Here is a 21,294-nt window from a genome sequence, read left to right as displayed (position 1 = left end):
AATATAAGTTTCTGCTTTCTGCTTAATAACTACAAGTAGGCTCACAATACTGTAGTAATCAAGTTTTCCCCATAGTTTTATATTTTATAAATTAAATGATGCATTCTTTTATTTAGCAATTAGAAATATTGTAAATAAATAATGAATTTGATGAGTGAGAATAAACAGCAGCACATTTTACTTTGCAAATCTTAGTGCTTCACATTCATAACTTCTACTTGTGATTTCATAAATATGTATAGCTCCACAGGAATTGAGCTAACAGATGACACTGGGTCCTGGCATATTCATAAACATATGACATAATCTCTCTGTTGAACAATCAACTTGATTTTTTTATGAGTCGCAGGTGGGAAGTACTTTGTAACTTATACTCTACGATTTAAATTATCCTTCAAGTAACAGTATACACATATTATTATACATTAAAAAGTTACAAAAAGTTTTTATTTGATGAAGTATATTCCTCAACCCAGTAGTTTTTACATTTTTAAAAACCTCTCTTGCCTCAAATGTCATTCCTAGCCTAAGAAATTCTTACCATTAGGAGAAAATAACATTGTCATCATGCCATAGGACTTTTTCTTCTAATACATGTGGTAAAAAAAAAAAATGCAAGCTTTATAGAAGTTATTCAACAAAAATAAAATCAGTTCCTTTGTTGGTTTCTTATATATTTATCTGGAGGTAGCCTATGCATATATAAACATATTAGAACATAGATTTTTCATTTATTTTACACAAATTGCAGCATATTACATATATTACACTCATTGCTCTATGCTTGGCTTTTAAATTGACCCCAAATGTCTTGAAAGTCTTTCTACGTCAGTAAATATAGGTCTCCCTCATTCCTTTCAAAAATAAATTAGAACCCTATTGTGTTTACTACAATTTATTTAATGAGTCCTATAACCCTATTTGTCAATGTTTAGATGAGTTTGTTCAGTCATATCAGCAGAGGAGAACATAAAACAATGTCAAGAGTACAGAACTTAGTATTAAAATAGTTGTTCAAATCTTTGCTAGATTACTTATTAACCATGTCACTTTGAAAATTTCACGTACTATATAGTTACAGAGATGAGGAATTGTTTGACGTAATCCCTGTCCTAAATGACCTCTTCCAAACTACTTAGAAGAAAAAATAGTAGATAAATATAATGGCTAGTAATACCATATTGTATTGCTAAGTAATAAATATATAAAAGCATATTTACTATGTAGATAAAACAATAAGGGTACTATATGTGGTTAACAATGATTATCACTGTTGGTTAAATTTATTTTTCCTGAGGGAGATTAAATTTGAAATGGTACTTAAAATGAACCTGAAGAAAGAGGGGCTTTAAATAGATATGGAAGAGGAGAAAGACACTCACTCTGGGAAAGATAATCAATCATTTGCCATATTACATATTACGGTATTTAAATAATTTACATTGTGAAATGTAGTTTCTTCCCCCTCTTTTTTAAGACTTTCACTTTAACATTTTTATTTGCAAGTAAGATATATTTCCAGTGTTTGACTCAGAAACTGATAGGCTGTTACCAAAATCCTCTCCCTCTCTCTTTATTAACCATTGCAAATGTCTCTACTTGGGACAGGAATCAAGTAACAATTCTAAAGTACAACTGGAAATGTTTACAAACTTTCTTTATTGTTATACAAATCACACTGCTCTATGCATAATGTCATTACAAATAAAACCCCCTGAATAACAAAAATATTCAATCTAAGTAACATGATACATGCATATAAGGATAAATAAAACATTTGTGATAGATTAATTGTAATGCAGCTATCTATTTATACTCAATTGTTGGTGATATTAGATACAGCCCTTTCAGTACTACATACTATTTCTAAAAACCACAGCCTTTCTCAAAGTCCTACAAAATCTCAGTTGTCTATATAGTGACTCAAAAATTAACCTAGGCATGAGCAGGTCGGCATATTATGTATAGTTATTTTGGCAATGGTCTTTGTTTTCTAGACTTTATTCCATTTTTATTATCTAAAATATAATATAAAGTGTAGCTTTTTAAAAAATAATGTGAACTACAGGAAATTAGTTATACGGAATATTTATATGACCATACCAGAAAAACAGGTGTTTTTTTTTTTTTTAGCTAAGGAAATTTTGGAAATTATGGGTTAGAAAGTTACAGTATTTATTACTTTTAATCCAACTTTTCACTATGAGATACTTATAAATTGCATGCAGTCTTAAAATATAACACAGAGATCCCATGCACTCTTTATCCTACTCTGGTGGTAATATTTACAAAACTACAGTACAATATCAACCAGAGTATTAACTTTGACACAGTCAAGATACATAACAGTTCATTGACTACAAGGCTTCCTCTTGGTTTTTTTTTTTTGTCTGTTTGTTTTTGGTTTTTTTTCTTTTTTTGAGACGGAGTCTCGCTCTGTTTCCCAGGCTGGAGTGCAGTGGCGCGATCTCGGCTCACTGAAAGCTCCACCTCCTGGGTTCACACCATTCTACTGCCTCAGCCTCCCAAGTAGCTGGGACTACAGGCGCCAGCCACCATGCCCGGCTAATTTTTTGTATTTTTTAGTAGAGAAGGGGTTTCAGTGTGTTAGCCGGGATGGTCTCGATCTCCTGACCTTGTGATCTGCCTGCCTCAGCCTCCCAAAGTGCTGGGATTACAGGCATGAGCCACCGCACCCAGCCAAGGCTTCCTCTTGTTGATCCTTGATAGCCAAACCCTCCTCCCTTTTGTCTACCTCACCCCTTATCATCCCTGATTTTTGACAACCACTAATCTGTTCATTTCTATAATCATATTTCAAGGAAGTTGTATAAATAGAACCATAGAGCATGTGACCTTTTAAGATTGCCTTTTTTTTCCCCACTCAGTGTAATTCCCCAGAGATTCATCAAAGTTATTGTGTGCATAAATAATTTGTTAATTTTCATTGCTGAAGAGCATTCCACAGTACGGATGTACTACAATTTGTTTAAGCATTCACCCATTGAAAAAAATATATTTTATTGCTTCAAAGCTGGCAAGGATGCAATTGCATTACTGGGTATATACCCAAAGGAATATAAATTATTCTATTATAAAGATACATGCACATGTATGTTCATTGCAGCACTATTCACAGTAGCAAACACATGGAATCAACCTAAATTCCCATCAATGATAGACTGGATAAAGAAAATATGGTACAAATACACCATGGAATACTGTGCAGCCATAAAATGGAATGAAATCATCTCCTTTGCAGGGACATGGATGGAGCTAGAGGCCATTATCCCCAGCAAACTAACACAAGAACAGAAAACCAAATACCCCATGTTCTCACTTATAAGTGGGAGCAGAATGATGAGAACACATGGACACATGGGGGAGAATAACACATACTGGGGCCTGTCAGAAGGTTGACATGGGTGAGGGAAGGCATCAGGAAGAGTAGCTAATGGATGCTGGGCTTAACACCTAGGTGATGGGATGATCTGTGCAGCAAACCACCATGGCACACATGTTTACTGTGTAACAAACCCTGGGAGTATAAATTGGTTCAACCATTATGGAAGACAATGTGGCGATTCCTCAAAGCCTAAAGATAGAAATTCCATTTGACCCAGCAATCCCATTACTGGGTATATACCCAAATGAATATAAATCATTCTATTATAAAAGCACATGCACACATATGTCTATTACAGCACTTTTACAATAGAAAAGACATGGAATCAACCTAAATGCCCACCAATGATAGAGTGGGTAAAGAAAATGTTGTACATATACACCATGGAATATTATGCAGCCATATACAAAAACAAGATCATATTGTTTGCAGGGATATGGATGGAGCTAAAGGCCGTTATCTTTAGCAAACCAACACAGAAACAGAAACCCAAGTACATGTTTTTCATTATAAATTGGAGCTAAATTATGAGAACACATGGAAACATAGAGGAGAACAACACACACTGGAGTCTATTAGATGGTGGAGGGTGGGAGGAGAAGAGGTTCAGGAAAAATAACTAATGGGTACTAGGCTTAATATCTGGGTGATGAAATAATCTGTACAACAAACCCCCATGACACACGTTTACCTATGTAACAAACCTGCACCTGTAACCAGAACTTAAAATAAAAGTTAAACAAAAAAAGAAGAGAAAGAAAAGAAGAAAGACATCTAGATTGATTTTAGTGTTGGGTTATAATGAATAAAGCAGAAATAAACATTAATGTACAGGTATTTGTGTGAACATAAGTCTTCATTTCTTTGGGGTAAATGCTCTGGAGTGCAATTACTGAGTAACATAGTACTTGCAAAATTAGTTTAAAAGAAACTGCCATATTCTTTACCAGTGACTGTACCATACTACATTTATGCCAGCCATATATGAATGGTCCAGTTTCTCTGCATCTTTGCTAGCACTTGGTGGTGTCATTATTTTCTATTTTAATCTTTATGATAGGTCTGTAGAGATATCTCATTGTGGTTCCAATTTACATTTTCCTAATGGGAAATTATGCTGAATATGTTTTCATGTACTTATGTGCCATCTGATTATTCTCTTTAGTAAAATGTCTGTATGTATTTTGTCAATTTTCTATTTGATTGTTTTTTAACTGTTGGGTTATGAAGGTTTTGATAAGGGGCTTTTTTCTTACAAATTCTAGATACAAATCTTTTATAGATATATAGATTGCAAATATTGTGTCTCAATTTGTAGTTTGTATTTTCATCCTCTTCAAGAGTTTTTTGTAAAGCGATAATGTAGGAAAGTTCCTTGTTAGCCTGTAAGAATGCCATTCATTTTGTGTTTTGATCTTGTGTCCTGCAACATGATGAAAACTGGAAAGAGTTTTTTTAAAAAAAATTATTAATACTTTCTATATAGATGATCATACCATCTTCAAATAGGGATGGTATATTAGCTCTAATAGATTTTGCTGAATTTCTTAGGATTTTCTATATACAAGATCATGTCATCGCCATGAAGAGTTTTTTCTTCCTTTCCAATATGGATGTCATTTACTTCTTGTTTTATTGCAGTGGTTAGAAATTCCAGTAGTATGTTGAACAAGAGTGGCAAAAGTGGACATCATGTTCTTCCTGATCTTAGGGGGAAAAAGCACTAGATTTTTCACCATTAAATATCATGTAACCTCTAGATGTTTTTTAGATACTCTTTATCAAGTTGAAGAAGTTCCCTTGGTATTCCTAGTTTAGTTTTCTGAGAATTCTTATCATAAATGGGTATTAGGTTTTGTCAAATGATTTTTGTGTGTCAATTGATATAATAATATAATATTCTTTCATAACCTGTTCATTACATGGACAGCTTTTCATATTTTGAAACAGTCTTGACACCTAGAATAAATTCCATTTGGTTATAGTGTATAAATATTTTGTACATTACTGTGTTCAATTTGGTAAATTTTTATCGAAAATTTTGCATTTATATTTATAACAGATATTGGTCTGTAGTTTTCTTCTTCTTTATACTTTCTTTGTTTGATTTTGGTAGTGGGGTAATAACGGCCTCATAAAGTCAGCGAGAAAATGTTCCCTCCTCTTCTATTTTCTAGAAGATATTCTATACAATTACCAATTAATGTCATGCCTGGTGATGTTTGATTCATAGCTGTGGAAGTTGTAGCAACTAAACTTGGCTTCATGACCTTAGAAACAGCAAGAGCCGGCCGGGCGCAGTGTCTCACGCCTGTAATCCCAGCACTTTGGGAGGCCGAGGTGGGCGGATCACTAGGTCAGGAGATCGAGACCATCCTGGATAACACAGTGAAACCCCGCCTCTACTAAAAATACAAAAAATTAGCTGGGCGTGGTGGCGGGCACCTGTAGTCCCAGCTACTCGGGAGGCTGAGGCAGGAGAATGGCGTGAACCCGGGAGGCGGAGCTTGCAATGAGCCGAGATCGCGCCACTGCACTCCAGCCTGGGTGACAGAGCGAGACTCTGTCTCAAAAAAAAAAAAAAAGGAAAAAAGAAAGAAAGAAAGAAAAAGAAACAGCAAGAGCCATTGCTAAGGCTATGCCAGACAAATTCATGGCTTTGGGATAATGCTTGAACTGAGTGTGTAACACGTGGTTTGTAAGGTTTTAACTGATTTGATCTCTGCCTTTTTCTTGACCCTCATTACAACTATTCACCTCACACAGTATACTTTGGCTACATGGTTCCTCAAAGTAGTAAAGTTTTTAACTTCTTTAGAATATTTACATTTCTTTTTTTCTCTACATAAAATATTTGCCAAATACGTGCAAGTCTAGCTCCTTTTGATCTCTTACAACTCAGCTTACCTATCACCTCCTTAGAGATCATCTCTGATTCTATTAATAAAAAGAGATTACAGGTAACTCTCCAGAACGTTGCCTTGGTTTGTTTTATCTGAAGCACTTATCACAATCTTGTTTACTTACTTGTTTACTTATTTATGTTTTTTTCTTTCCAACTCTAGAACATAACTGCATGTAAGTAGTGATATGATTTTTCTTGTTTACTGCTGCATTTATGCTACCTATAATGGGTCTGGCACATTGTAATTATTATCATAAACGTCTTTATTTTAAAATATTAGTAACATATTTCCTAATGGACACGTGGTGAGCAGCTTAGATTTCCCTTCAATACCATGACACTCAGGCTTTCAGCTGCTGGGCTTTCTCTGTGTCCCTCTCTGGGAATTGCCCTCTGCTAAAAGAACATACCTCACCAAAGTCATGTCCCTTCCTTAGAGGTAGCTTGCATCCTCTCACAGGTCAATGCAGGAATGAAAAGGCCTGGCTCTATTGCCTCAATGCCACACATTTCTGAGGGGCCACACCAAGCTCAGAGCTCCTTTGAAGATGGGCTGAGGTCTCTGTTGTAAAAGCATTGCAGTTTTATTTTGCCTTCTACCCAGTCCTGCTTCCTTCAGGCCTTACAGGGTTGGTTCCAAGAGCTCTCCTCAACAATCTTTTGAATGCAAATTTCTGTCTCAGAGACTGTTTCCTAGGGTACTTGACATAAAGCAGCTACTTCAGAAATATTTCTCAAATCTAACCTTTTCATCGAACTACCACTGACGTATTATCAGCCTTATTACTTACAATTTGGATTATTTCAACAGTCTTCTTTCGCCTCTCCTCTCTACCAGTTTTAGAATTCTTAGTCCTGAATCCCTTAAACTTTATTGAGTCATAGCTCCCTCTGGAAATCTGACAAAGATTTGTCTTCTTCCTCTACCCCCATCAAATACATGTACTTTTGCACCTATATACAAATTGTTGCATATAATTTTCATGGGCTAGGACTTCTTGAAACTCATCTATAGAACCTAGTTTAAGAAGTTCTGTTTGAAAGGCTTAATTGAAACAACTGAGAAGGCAAAATATATAATTATTTACACACTTATTTTTTAAGAAAATATGGAATATGATTTTTATATATCTTTTTTTGCTCTTACAAACTCTTAGAGGCTCTTTCTCTTTGAAGGGGTTTGGTTGTACAGTAGTAGCTCTAATATGAAGTAGTAAGTAGTTCTTACTTCACGTGAGTAATTTCTCCCCATTAATTTTGTATAATATAAAATGAAGAGAATTTTTTGAATGCAAATGGGCTACTAATATGCATCATTTTAAATTGCTGATTAAATTAGCTAAAATCAAGAGAGTCACGATAAACAGCAAGCCACATGTGCTTTCCAGAAATGCGAATGCAGAATAATTTATCTACTGAAGTTAAAATAATGATATTTAAAACACTGAAATATATGTCTGATTGACTCATGGTCTAATTAACTCAATAGAAATGACAATCTTCTAATTATTTTATAATGATATTGAGGCTCAATTTGTTATTTTTCTATGAAGAGGAATTTTCTAGATGAAGAATTTCATTACAAAATCATTCATTTCATTACACACAGTCATTACAAAAAACTTTTTTTAACATTCTGTGAAATTTTATAGGTAATGCAGATCTTAATAACTTCATGTTTATTCAGCATTTTTTAGGTATCGGGCAGTTTGTTACATACTTTAAATCAATTAGTCCATTTAACCTTCAAAACTACCTTAAAAATGATTTTGAACCCCATATTGCAAATGAAGAAAGACACAGCAAGCTTGTCTCACCCAGGGCCTGCTGGCTGCATGCAGCTCAGGACAGCTTTGAATGTGGCCCAACACAAATTCGTAAACTTTCTTAAAATATTTTTTTTTAGCTCATAAGCTATCATTAGTGTTAGTGTAATTTATGTGTGGCCCAAGACAATTCTTCTTTCAGTGTGGCCCAGGGAAGCCAAAAAATTGGACACCCCTGACTTAGAGGTTCTGCAATTAGCCCAAGATCACACAGGTAGTGAATGAAGAACCAAGACTCAAACTCATAACTACTGTATCTTTATAATATAAAAAGTCCTTTAAAAGAATCTATATTTAAATTCATCCCCAGTAGTGTAACAATATATATTTCTATTATCCCTATATTAGATAACTATTGCTGTATAGAAAACCACCTCAAAACTTAATGGCTTAAAATAATAATCATTCATTTGCTTGCAACTCTGTGGGCCAGCAATTTGAGCTAGTCTCAGCCAGGATGGTTCATCTCTACTTTGTGAGGTGTTGGCTGGGGTCAGTGTTCAGTCTAAGGCCACAGTTTGCATAGATGGAAAGGCTGGGATTACCAGTCCTCTCTTACTACATGATCTCTCATCTCCCAACAGACTAACATGGTCTTAGTCAAATGGTGATAGCATTTCTAGGAGAGAATGGAGCTATTAGGCCTCCTGAGGCCTAAGTTTAGAAAATGCACCACATTAATTCTGTTTCATTCGGTTGGTCAAAGCAAGTCAAAAAACCAGTCCAGATACACAGACTTTAAAACTAGATTCCATCTTTTGATAAAGGGAGATGAAACTAATTTTTGATAATTTGAGATTTTTTCTATTCCCATTAATAGTAATAATAAAGGCCTATTGTTTAATAATTACTTTATTATTTACTAACTACTCTATCATATTTATTAATGTAGTAATCAAAATAAAGATTCTTGAACTTATCAAGATAAAAGTGAAAGTATTGAAAAAATGGTATTATTATTGGTAAATTAATATGGTAGATTCAAATGTAGTTAGTTTGTTCGGTAGAAGCAATAGAGGTTCTTTAGAATATATTGTAAAGTAAAGTTCTTTTTTTAGTGTCTTATTTTTGAAGCAACTCAGGAACATACATCTTTTGACATTTTTTATTAATATATAAGTAGTTTCTAATAGTTTAAAAGAGCCATATAATTTAAATTTATCACTGTTTTCTGATAAAGTTATTTAAAAATATTTTATCTTTGGAATACCTAAATTAATACATTGAAACATTCAGATAACAGAAGCAGAAAGATTCAACAACTGATGCAATTATCTTGTCAACAAGTTACAGAAAATTATGCCTTTAGCTAAACACATTAATGCTTGGAAATTCATTTTTCTTTTAAAACTTTCTAGTAGGTTAAAAATAGCAGTTGATGAAAATGTATTAAAAGAAATATAATTCATTATTATTTGCAGAATTATAAAATGGTTAAAATGTTAGTGCAAAAATATTATCAGCCTTCATTTCTGTTTTAGAATAATTTTCTCCTGAAATAAATGAAAACATTAGGTACTAAGTACTTTAGCAGTTGGCAAGCCAATATTGCTTTGTGTGTTCTCCAATGATTAAGACTAATCATTCAGATGATTTCTATTAGAATTTCTCTTTCTGTGTTAAAAAAGAACTTTGTTTATAAAGTCAAATACTGAGCTTTCTTTCCAACCTGAGTATTGACTTATTCCTTTGTCTACTGGAGAGCAGTAACTTCTAAATCCCAGGAAGAATACCAAGCATAGGATACCCAAATTGATAAACTGCTGTACTATTATTTATTTATTGACAGTCAAAGTCCAGTTAAGATCCAATTAAAGCCCAAGATGAAAGAAGAGGAAAAATTAACAATAGATCAGCAAACACACAAAACTTCTTGTGGAATAAAAGTAGAAATATTTGGTTCTAGAATCATGAGCTTAACTATTCCTGAAAAATATACAAAGTACCTTCCCACCTCACCTAATGAATAGGTTTTACTCTATAGAATGATTATTTCCTAAGCTCGATTAACATTGGTGATTTCTGACTAAAATAATCCATGCCCACAATATACATCCTCTCAGGTGGCAGACACCCTGATAATTTACCTTGTTTTTTGCTATCTTGTATAGTTGGCACGAAGGACATGAGAGGGCTAAATAAAGACTTGATGTAAACATTTTTTTCAGGGAACATAGCTTACCAAAAACCGTCAGACATTTTCCAAACTTGGTCGTGATAACAATCATAGTAAATGCAATGCAATTAATACTCATAGAATACTAGGCCTATAAAATTTCATTTGATTTAATGTTTACAACTCTCTCTCTTATACATTACTATTTCTATTCCCCAGGCAAGTAAATTGAAGTTCCAAGAATTTAGTGGGGGATAGAGATAAGATTTAATTCAATTCTTTTTCAAAACTTAGGACTTCTGTGAACAGTAAATGAGATCAGAGTCTAGAAGATCTGAATTCACAAGGGGGCTTTATCCACAGAAAACGTCATAAAGCAGGCTATGCCTATTCATACTGACCTAAGTCTCAAAAAGGAATTGAGTTAAATGTAAGCTCCATACCTCACTGAGTTCTCAAAACTGACCAGCACACTGTCTAATTTTGAATGCACATTTCTATATATGTCTTTGTGTGCATATGTTGATTTCTTCTGATGGAGCAAAGTACCTCATTATCTAGGTCTGAAGCATGCACAAAGAAAATGAAATAACTGGGATAAGAATCAGATCATATTTTTGAATTTTAATTCATTTAAGTTAATTAAAGATGTCATATCTTCGTATGAATTGGATTTAATTCTTGTATTGAGTTCAAACAGTTTCTTAAGGGAAAAAATTATTTCCTGAAGTATTCAGATAATAGTAGCAAAGGTCTTTTAAAAGTTATAATGATCTAATTTTTTGTGTTCACTGTTGTTTACATACATTAGTATATATTAAACTTAGGCACACACATCCACTTATAAAGTATTATTTTATAACTTTTCTCAACACAAATAATTCTTAATGCTGACTTTGCATGTAGAACTTGCTTCGATACTAGGTATACTTTGATATTTTAAATGTCAGCAGCTCATCTTTGATGAGCAGCTTAACATTTCTACAATAGCATGTATATTATTTTAATAAACGAGAACCAGTTTGCAAACTCTTGTCAATATTTTATTCTACTGCATACAAAGTGTCTATTGTTAAAAATGATGAGTTGAAAATCAGCTAGCTGGTGTCCTTTTCAAACCATAATGTCCTAGTAAATTTGACTGTAATATATTTAAGCTACTAAAGACTCACTTATACCCAAACATGAAAGGAATATTAATGTAGTACTGGAAGTCTGAATATGAGCATCAGAATGATGTTCTTTTCCTGTAGACATTATATCATATTAACAGATGGCTTGCTTTTTTGCAAAGGAGATTTTTTTACTGCTACAAAAAACACTCATGGTATAACTGAAAAGACAGTTGGACAGGGAGTGAGAAGATTGGATTTTAGTCTAAACTTTTTTATAATTCCACTTACACGACCTGAGGTAAGTCAGTTTTAGAAACTGAAAAATTTTTTTTAGAAGTTTATGTTAACACTGTGGATATTAAAGAGGAAATTTGAAATAGGCATTTAGTATCAACCTTAAAGAAGAGGAAGAGAGGATCACAAAATACCACTTTCTTTAAAGTACCATTAGAGGATCACAACCCGTTAGAGAATTTTTAAATAAATTAAGTGGACCAAAATTAGCATTTTCAAAGAAATAATTAAGAATACAGTAGAGTAGAAAATATTTGTGTCTCACAGATAGCAAGTGTACATACTCTGTGAGAGTTCTCTTTCAGTTATATAAATGTCTTGTGGTTTGCCATTAAATGTTAGATCAACTTTTTCCCAAATAAACTTAGTTTAAGTATTGAGACACCAAGAGGATATAGGAAAAGGCATATCATTAACATAAAGAGGCTTCCTATGAAGAGGAAGGAAAGCACAAAAGTTGGTTCAAATGATTTGAGTGAAGGGATGGGGCCAGTGGCTTTATTTTTATTATGATTTGGAAGTGGGCCTGGCTGGAGTGAGGGTTTTTAGGGTTTGAGTGACTCGCACTTCTCTCTGGCACCAAAAAAGCGAACTAGAGAATGTACTTGTTGTTTCATTAATTTTCTCAGCTTTGAGAAAAAGAGGAAAATGGAGTGGTTGAGCTTTGAAGCTTTCATGGTCAAACATCAAAAACGAATTCAGAATCTTTGTTATAAGAGATATGCATGTGTATAACTGGTCACTTCTTGAGAAGGGCTATCAAAAAAAATTTAAGTTTCTATCCTCATGCAGTTTTACCACTTAAAATTGAGGAAAATTAGGCTAAACACATTTCAAAATATTAGAAATCTGGAAGTTATCTTGTGAGGGAAGAGTTCCAGTTTATGTGGTTTCTATCTACTTATTTATCCCCAGTGCAAGGGGACTTCTGCAAGTGGAAAGAGACCTTCTTTGCTAATAGATACATAGGTTGTACTTATACAAGAGTCATGGTGTGTTAGCCATCACTCAAATTACAATCAATAATCTGAAACTATGTCCATTGGTAGGCCTGTAGGAGTATTCTATCCACTAGTATCACAGGACAGTCGACCTATCAGAGAATATGTCAATATCTCTCAGCGAGGCATTAGAGTCTCCTTAGAAATTTATACTCCTAGCCCTGGTGGATATCATTTTCCAGAAATATATTCCTGACTTGGAGCAACTCCAGCTGTTTGGCACCTCACTCGTGCCCATGGATAACTGCTTTGAAGAAAGTGGTATTTTGTGGCCCTTTCTTTCTTCATTTTTCTTAAAGTTAATACTAAATACATATTTCAAATTTCCTCTTTAATATTCACAGAATTAATATAAACAACCCATATCTCAGACTTTTAGCATTATTGTGTAATATGCCTTACCATGTAAGTTATAATTTTACTGATAAAATCATAGTTTTATTTCTAATTTCTCTGTTTTATGAAAGATTTAAAAGATTCTCCTTCCTAAAATATTTCTATACTCTAACTTATTGTATCCCAAATATTAACTAAGGATTCATTGACCAGTAAAATCTAGTTAGAATGAACTTGAATCCCTTTCCAGGTCTTATGAAAGTGTCAAACTATTTCCAGGAGCTCTGTGAATTCCTAGAAAACCTAGGTTCTCATAGTCATCAAAGCTCTAGGTTTCTACTTCTGCTGAATTACTTCCGTTTATAAATAATTTCTCAAAGCTATATTTTTCCCATTCCTGTTTTGCCTTGCATTAAATGAAGAAAGAAACAATCTGTGTGTGTGTGTGTGTGTGTGTGTGTGTGTGGAGTCGGAGTCCCACTCTGTCATTCAGGATGCAGTGCTGTGTCATGATTACAGCTCACTGCAGCCTCAAACACCAGGACTCAAGTGATTCTCCTACCTCAGCCTCCTGATTAGCTGACAGTACAGGTGCATATCACCATGCCTGGCTAATTGTTTTTGTGGAAATGGGGTCTCAGTATGTTGTCCAGACTGGTCTTGCATTCATGGCCTCAAGCCCTCCTCCTGCCTTAGCCTCCCAAAGTGCTACAGTTACAGGTATGAGCCACCTTGCCTGGTGTGATTAGCATGATTTACTTAAATTTTTTAATTTTAATTTTTGTGGGTATACAGTAGGTATATATATGTATGGGGTAAATATACACACACACACATATATATATATATAATGAGATGTTTTGATACAGGAATGCAATGCATAATAATCATATCATGTGAAATGGGGTATCTATACCTCAAGCATTTATCCTTCGTATTGCAAATAATCCAATTATACTATTTAAGTTATTTTTAAATGTAAAATTAAATTATTATATGGTTTGTGGAAAAGTGTTTTTTTCAAATGTATTAAAACATTGCAAATATATATTAGTATTATCATTAACTAAACTCCATGATTTATTCAGGTTTCTTTGGTTTATTTTCCAGAGTTCCATCCTGGATACATCCTTAATTTAGTCATCATGTCTGCTTAGGATCCTCTGGAATATAACAGTTTCTCAGATTTACCTTGGTTTTTTATAACCTTAACAGTTTTAAGGCATACTGGCCAGGTGTTTTGTAGAATTTCCCTTGATTTTGGGGTGTCTTCTTTTTATCTCATAGTTAGATTGTGGTTATGAGTTTTGGGAGGTAAAGTGCTATTTTAATCATATGATATCAAGGGTAAATCCTACCAACGTGACTTAATACTGATGATGGTAACCTTGATCAAAGTTGAGGTAGTTTTTGAAAATTTCTCCACTATAAAGTTACTTTTCCCTCCTTTCTTTTTCAGTCAGAAAGCTAGTTCCACACTTTAAGGGAAGGGGAGTTATGCTCCACTTTCTTGAAGTATATTTTATTGCTTAAATTACCCCAACTTTGGCCATTAGGAGCTCTTTCAGTTGGTTCTGGTGTCTCCTTGACAAATCTTCATCATCGTGGGCTTGATATTTTTTAATCTCTCTCATTTTCCTGCCCTATAAACTTCTCCAGGCCCATCCTATATATTTTCTGCCTCAGGCCTAGTTCTATCCTTTTCTCCAAGGATCCTCAGTTCTTTTTGTTGAAGAATGGAATTAGACAACAATTCCTGGGCACTAGATGTGTTTGTTGTTACTGGCATCTCATTGTTTCTAAGGCCTTTCAACAGGTAGTGCTAATATATACTAACCCCAGTATATACACAGGTTTATAATTCCATATATATATAGACATATGTATTTATATTGAAATAAAAATGAACTGATACTTATATCTCCAACTCTAATCAGTACTAAAAGGTTCATTCTGATCTCTCTCCTTGCTTATCTGTAATCTCTAACTCTCACAGTGAAAAAACCTAGTCCCCACCATCCATGAATCATTTTTCTTATTTGTTCAATTTTATCATACCCACATAGGAAATCTTTTCCAATCAGAGTACAGTGCTCATGTATCACTTCTTTGTCTTTAGTCTTATAGATTCTTTTTTTTTTTTGAGACGGAGTCTCGCTCTGTCACCCAGGCTAGAGTGCAGTGGCTCGATCTCGGCTCACTGCAAGCTCCGCCTCCCGGGTTCACGCCATTCTCCTGCCTCAGCCTCTCCGAGTAGCTGGGACTACAGGTGTCCGCCACCACGCCTGGCTAATTTTTTGTATTTTTAGTAGAGACGGGGTTTCACCATGGTCTCGATCTCCTGACCTTGTGATCCGCCCGCCTCGGCCTCCCAAAGTGCTGGGATTACAAGCGTGAGCCACCGCGCCCGGCCTAGTCTTACAGATTCTATTCATTTCCAAAACTACTCAGGTCAGCATCTCTATCCCCTTCCCTGTTTCAGTGAGGTTATATTATACATTTATAATACAGTTAGGTTCTGTTGTCATAATCTGCATTTTATTCTTGGATACCCTTCCCTTCTAGTTGATGTTTTAAAATTTCCATACTTAAAGGTTTATTCTTCTGTTGTAAAGTTCTGTGGATTTTACAAAGGTGTAGTGTAATATATTCACCACTGGAGTACCATATGAAACTGTTTCATCATCCTGAAAAAAAAAAAAAATCTCCTGTGTGTCATCTAGACCCCCGTTCCCTTTCTCAAACCCTTGACAATTCTTGATCTGTTTACCATCTTTACTGTTTATTATTTTCCAGATTGTTATATAAATGGAATCATACAGTATGTAGCCCCCTCATACTAGCTTCTTTCAATTAGCAATAGACATTTAAAATTTATCCATATTGGCAAGTGAATTAATAGCTTTTTCCTTTTAATCAGTGAAAATAGTATTACATACTATGGATGTATAAGTTTATTTATCTGCTCATCTATTGATGACATCTTTGTTGCTCCTAGTTTGTAGTGATCATGAATAAAAACTATAAGCATTCACATGCAGGGTTTTCTATGGACATAAATTTTCAAATCACTTGTGTAAATACCTAAGAGTTTAATTGCTGAATGGTACGGTAAGGCTATGATTAATTTTGAAGAAACTGCCAAACTGTGTTACAAAGTAGCTGTACCATTTGCATTCCTACCAGGACTGAATGAGAGTTCTTGTTGGTCCACATCCTTGACAAAAATTGGTATAGTTAGATATTTTGTATTTTAGTCATTTTAACAGGTGTTTAGTGATATCTCATTCTTATAATTTGCATTTTCCTAATAGAAAATAATGTTAAGCATCTTTCTATGTCTTTATTTACTATCTATAAATCTTCTTTTGTGAGGTTTAAAATTATTTTCCCAGATCTTAGAGGAAAGACTTTAAGGTTTTCCCACTTTTAAATGGGTTGTTTTCCAATCGTTAACTTTTACGAGTTCATTGTTTATTTTGGATACAATTTCTTTATCAGATATGTATCTTCCAAATATTTTCTCCCAGTCTGTGATTTGTCTTTCCACATGAGGAGAGGAGAGGGAAGAGTGGTGAGGATGTTGTTTCATGGATGTCAACTCAGACACAGCAGGATAGAGCACCGGTCAGAATCATAAGGCCCTCTTTCCAGGTTCCCAACTAACATTTCTAGACACACCCAGGGCCAGAAGGGAACTTGCTTCCTAGAAGAAAAAAAAAAAAAACAGTCCTGGAAGGATTAATCATCTGCTAATTGAAGAGCTTTTGGGCCTTGAATTACCAGTGGTGATACAAAGGTATGACATTGAGGGCCTTGGGTGCGACTCTGAGACTTGCTGACTTCAAGTATCAGCTCAGCCATGGGGAGGGTAGAGTAACAAGTGAACCCTTGAGGTTGGCAATTTCAGGACTTGGCTCTTGGATGGAATTTCCAGAGATTCCCTGGGCCAGAGGGGAGCCTACTTCCCTGAAAGGTAAGTCCCAGGCCAGATAGCATCCACCACAAGCTGACTGAAGAGCCCTTGGGCATTAAGGGAGCATTCATGGTAGTCTGGCAGTACTCCCCATGGGCCTGTTGTAGCAGTGGTCACAGAGTGAGGTGCCTCTGCCTTTGGAAATGGTAGGGAAGAGTGGAAAAGACTGCATATTGTGTTTTGAGTGCCACCTCAGCCACAGTACAATAGAATACCAGGTAGATTTCTAAGGTATTTTACTCTAGACTCTGGTTCCTAACCAGCAACTCTGGACCCAGCGAGAGCTTGGAGGAACTCACTGTCCTGAAAGAAAAGAGACAGACCTTACTGGCTTTGTGTACTGCTGATTATAGAGTCCTAAGGCTTACAACAAACATAGGCAGCAGAGTGGTTACAGGAGGCCTTTGATGAGACAGAGTGCTATGCTGGTTCAGGTCTGACCCAGTGCAGTCTTAGTGGTGGTGGCAATAGGGGTGCTTGTGTCACTCTACTCCAAGCCTCAGGTGGCTCCAAAAACAGAGAGACTCCATTTGCTTGAGAGACAGAGAAGAGAACAAGAGTCTCTGCTTAGTAATCCAGAGAATTGTCTCAGATCTTGCCCAAGACCATCAAGAGGATACCTCTAAAATTCTGGAAGAACTACAGTGTTAATAGGCTTGGGGCAGACCTTAAAGCAGATACAGCTTAGATAAAAACACCCAAGTCCTTCCTAATATCTGAAAAGCCTTCCCAAGAAGGACGAGTACAAACAATCCTAGACGGGGAAGACTACAATTACCTAAGTCTTCAACATCCAGATACAAATGAAGATCTGTAAGTATCAAGATAACCCAGGAAAACATGACCTCATCATATGACAGAAATAAGGCAGTAAGGACTAATCCTGGAAAAACACCAATATGTGAACTTTGAGACAGAGAATTTAAAATAACTGCAATATTTTGAGGAAATGCAAAGATATTCAATATAATACAAAGAAAGAATTCAGAATTACATCAGAAAAATTTAACAAAGGGATTAAAATGATTACAAAGACTCAGGAAGAAACTCTGGAGCAAAAGAAATGCAATTGGAATACTGAAGAATGTATCCGATTTTTTTTTTTTTTTTTGAGATGGAGTTTCACTCTTGTTTCCCAGGCTGGAGAGCAATGGCATGATCTCGGCTCACCACAACCTCTGCCTCCTGGGTTCCTGTGATTCTCCTGCCTCAACCTTCCCAGTAGCTGGGATTACAGGCATGTGCCACCACGCCTGGCTAATTTTGTATTTTTAGTAGAGATGGGCTTTCTCCATGTTGGTCAGGCTGGTCTTGAACTCCTGACCTCAGGTGATCAGCCCATCTCAGCCTCTCAAAGTGCCGAGATTACAGGCATGAGCCACCGTGCCCAGCAGCATCAGATACTTTTCATAGCAGAATTCATCAAGCAGAAGAGTTAGTGAGCTTGAAGACATGCTATCTGAAAATACACAGAGGAGAGAAAATAAAAAATAATAAAAATCAATAAAGCATGCCTGCAGGACCTAAAAAATGACCTCAAAAGAGCAAATCTAAGAGTCCTTGTAGGTAGAGAAACAGGTAAGAGTAGAAAGTTTACTCAAAGGAATAAAGCAGAGAACTTCCCAAATGTAGAAAAATTAATGTCAAAGTACAAGAAGGTTACAGAACATCAAGCATATTTAGCACAAAGAAGACTATATCAAGACATTTAATAACCAAACCCCTAAAGTTCAAGAATAGAGAAAATATCTTAAACAGAGCAAGAGAAAAGAAATAACATACGATGGACCTTAAATAATCCAACTTCCAAAAGTTTGCTCTGGCTAAAAGCAGCAAGAGAAAAAAAAAATAAACTTCAAATAACAAGCAACGGAACTTCAAAATGTCTAACGGCAGACTTTTTACTGGAAACTTTACAGGCTGGGAGAGAGTACAATGACCTATGTAAAGTGCTGAAGGGAAAACAACAAACGAACAAAAAAAATCTACCCTAGAATCGCATATCTGGTGAAAGTATCCTTTGAACATGAAGGAGAAATAAAGACTTTGCCAGACAATCAAAAGCTGAGGGATTTCATCAACACTAGACTTGTCCTAAAAGAAATGGTAAAGGGAGGCTGGGTGCAGTGGCTCATGCCTCTAATCCCAGCACTTTGGGAGGCTGAGGTGGGCGGATCACGAGGCCAGGAGATCGAGACCATCCTGGCTAACATGGTGAAACCCCATCTTTACTAAAAATACAAAAAATTAGCCAGGCGTGGTGGTGGGCACCTGTAGTCCCAGCTACCGGGGAGGCTGAAGCAGGAGAATGGAGTGAACCCAGGAGATGAAGCTTGCAGTGAGCCGAAATTACACCACTGCACTACAGCCTGGGTGACAGAGCAAGACTCCATCTCAAAAAGAAAAAAAAAAAAAAAAGAAATGGTAAAGGGAGTACTTCAATCAAAAATAAAAAGATGTTAGTGAGCAATAAGTAATCATATGCAAGTACAAAACTCTCTGATGATAGTAAGTACACAGAAAAATGGAATATTATAACACAATAATTGTAGTGTTTTAATTATTCTTTTGCTAAGTAGAAAACTAAACAATGAACCAATGAAAAATAATAACTACAACAACTTTTCAATACACAAACATGAAGTTTGTATAATTTAGAAACAACAAAAAGTTAAATAAATGGGTGGACAAAGTTAAGATGTAGTCATTTTGTTAGTTTTATTTTTGCTTTCTTTGTTTATATGAACTAGTTATTAGGTTAAAATAATGGGTTATAAGATAGTACTTGCAAGTCTCCTGGTAACCTCAAACCAACAACTATACAAGAGATACAAAAATAAAATAAAATTCAAGAAACAAAATCTTATACCACCAGAGAAAATCATTTTACCAAAAGGAAGACAGAAATGAAAGAAGGAAGAGAAGACCAGAAAACAAACAGAAAACAAATTAAAAAGTGGCAGAAATTGGTCCTTACCATTAATAGCATTTAAGGTAAATAAAAAAACTCTCTAATCGAAAGACACAGACAGGCTGAATAAATTATGAAACAAGGCCCATTAATACTTTGCCTACAAGAAGGACACTTCACCTATAAAGACACACATAGATTGAAATTAAAGAGATGGAAAAAGATATCTCATGAAAATGTAAACCAAAAAAGAGCAGGAGTCACTCTACTTATGTAAGACAAAACAGATTTCAATGGCTGGACGTGGTGGCTCACACTTGTAATCCTAACACTTTGTGAGGCCAAGGTGGGCAGACTGTCTGAGCTCAGAAGTTTGAGACATGCCTGGGCAACATGGTGAAACCCTGGCTCTACTTAAAATAAAAAGTAAAAAAATAAAAATAGATTTCAAGACAAAAACTATAAGCAGAGACAAAGAAGCTCACTATATAATGAAAAAGGGGTCAATTCAGCAAGAGGATATAACAATTGTAAATATATATGCACCCAACAATGGAGCACCGAGATTATATAATGCAGATATTATTAGAGCTAAAGTGAGAGATAGGCCCCATTACCATAATGCCCCACTTTCAGTATTGGACAGATCTTTCAAACAGAAAGTCAACCAAGAAACATTGGATTTAACCTGCACTATAGACCAATTGATATTTACAAAATTGAATACATATTTACAAAACATTTTATCTAACAGCTGCAAAATATACATTCTTTTCTCAGCACTTAGATAATTCTGAAGAAGAGACCATATGTTAGATCACAAAACAAGTCTTAAAACTTTCAAAACAAATTAAAATAATATCAAGCATCTTCTCTGACCACATGAAATAAAACTAGCAATTAATACCAAGAAGAATTCAGTAACTGTACAAATAAATGGACATTTAAAAAGATGTCCCTGAATGACCAGTGGGTCAATGAAGAAAATAAGCAGAAAATAGAAAAATTTCTAGAAACATATGATAATGGAAACACAGCATACCAAAGCCTATGGGATGCAGGAAAAGCAGTACCAGGAGGGCAGTCTATAGCTATCAGTGCAAACATCAAAAAAGATGAAAAACTTTAAATAAATAACCTAATGATGCAGCTTAAAAAACTAGAAAAGCAAGAGCAAACCAAACCAAACCCAAAATTAGTGGAAGAAAGGAAATAATAAAGATCAAAGCAGAAATAAATGAATTTAAAATGAAGGAAACAATACAAAAGATGAATGAAACAAGAAGCTGATTTTTGGAAAAGCTAAACAAAATTGACAAACCTTTAGCCAGACAAAGACAAAAAGGTAAGATTCAAATAAACAAAATAAGAGATGAGAAAGAAGATATTACAACTGATACTGCAGAAA

Source organism: Hylobates moloch, unplaced genomic scaffold (genome assembly GCF_009828535.3).
Source record: "Hylobates moloch isolate HMO894 unplaced genomic scaffold, HMol_V3 SCAFFOLD_7, whole genome shotgun sequence".
In the NCBI taxonomy this organism is placed as follows: domain Eukaryota; kingdom Metazoa; phylum Chordata; class Mammalia; order Primates; family Hylobatidae; genus Hylobates; species Hylobates moloch.
The sequence above is the reverse complement of the archived record's forward strand: the minus strand, read 5'-3'. Positions refer to the sequence as shown.